Below are 1,626 nucleotides of genomic sequence, written 5' to 3'. Positions count from 1 at the left end.
AGCGGAAGTGACCCCGTTCCACTTCCGGTCCCGGAATCCCCCCGCGCCGCCGCCGCCATCCCTCCCTCCGCCGCCGCCGTTCGCGACCGTTCCAACAGCGCGCGGAAAACCGCCTCGCCCTCCTATTGGCTGCGAGAAGCGTCGCTCTCTCCCCCTCCTCTCAATCGGCCAATAGAAGCGCGCTAGCGTCACGGTATCCCCGTCCTTTCCGCGCGGCGCTCGGCCAATAGAGTTAGTTCCGCCCCCCTCTCGCCGCCTTCAAGGCCGCGGGTTCGAATCCAGCGCTGCCTCAAATAGAAAAAATAACAAAAAAAGAGGGAAAAGAAAAAAAAAAAAGAGGAAAAAGAAAAAAAGACACCAAAAGATGGAATTATGGACTATTCCCATCGTGAGGTAATGCGGAATCGCAGAGACCGACTGCTGTGGTTGAATAAGCCAGCAGAGCTGTGCCAGCGTGTCACCATCAAACCCAGCAGAGCTGTGTTAATGTGCCACCATCAAACCCAGCAGAGCTGTGTTAATGTTCTGCCATTAAACTCAGCAGAGCTGTGTTAATGTTCTACCATTAAACTCAGCAGAGCTGTGTTAATGTTCTGCCATTAAACTCAGCAGAGCTGTGTTAATGTGCCACCATCAAACCCAGCAGAGCTGTGCCACCATCAAACCCAGCAGAGCTGTGCCATTGCTGTAGCAATGAACCCGGGAGTGCTCCTGGCCCTGCAGGGCTGATCGTGGCTTTCTGTTGCAGCACATTTGACACGTGGTTTGTTGAACACACTGGCAGCTCAGCAGCACAGAGGTGGAGCCACCAAAGGTCCATGTTGGGTATCTGCTGTGCCTCTGCCTGCTGTGGGAACCCCTTGGGCAGAATTTCCCCCTCATCCCCAGCCGTGCACACCGCCTGCTGCGTGCACGCCCTCAGGGAGGCAGCAATGCAGCCAGAAGCATGCCCCAAACGTCCTGCGATCGTTCGGACCTCATTGCCAGCTGAACTGCACTGCCCTGGGAAGACCCCAGGCTAGGATTAGGAAGACTTTCCATAAGGCTGTTTGATTCAGTGCTTCTTAGCAACTAAAAACTCGGTGCTTGGCATGAAGTACTCTCAAGTGCACGTCCTCGTTTCCTGGCATTCTGCTTTGGAAGAGGCAGCCTGGCCTTTTTCTCACCCAGGCCCCTTTTCTAGCACTGATACCATGCTGCCTTGTTGGCGCATTGCCCCAAGGCAGCTCCGTCCTTGTGGCAGATCACAAAAAGCAGTGAAGGCAGAGCAGCCCCAGCTGAGAGTTAATGAGCGCTTAACGAGAACTGCAATGTTTGCCCCCAGACGGGCCCAAAGTCTCCGTTCTTTTGCCGAAATCTGGGTTGCTCGGCCCAGCGCCCAGCTTGTCGCCATCTCGTTGCCATGGCGATGGTGACGTCATCACCCGACGCCGCGAGGAGGAGGGGCCATCCGGAAGAACGGTGCGGGGGCTCCGTGCTGTGACGTCATCACCCGGCGCCGCGAGGAGGTGGGGCCATCCGGAAGAACGGTGCGGGGGCTCCGTGCTGTGACGTCATCACCCGGCGCCGCGAGGAGGTGGGGCCATCCGGAAGAACGGTGCGGGGGCTCCGTGCTGTGACGTCATC

This window comes from Meleagris gallopavo, unplaced genomic scaffold, assembly GCF_000146605.3.
Source record: "Meleagris gallopavo isolate NT-WF06-2002-E0010 breed Aviagen turkey brand Nicholas breeding stock unplaced genomic scaffold, Turkey_5.1 ChrUn_random_7180001845231, whole genome shotgun sequence".
In the NCBI taxonomy this organism is placed as follows: domain Eukaryota; kingdom Metazoa; phylum Chordata; class Aves; order Galliformes; family Phasianidae; genus Meleagris; species Meleagris gallopavo.
The sequence above is the reverse complement of the archived record's forward strand: the minus strand, read 5'-3'. Positions refer to the sequence as shown.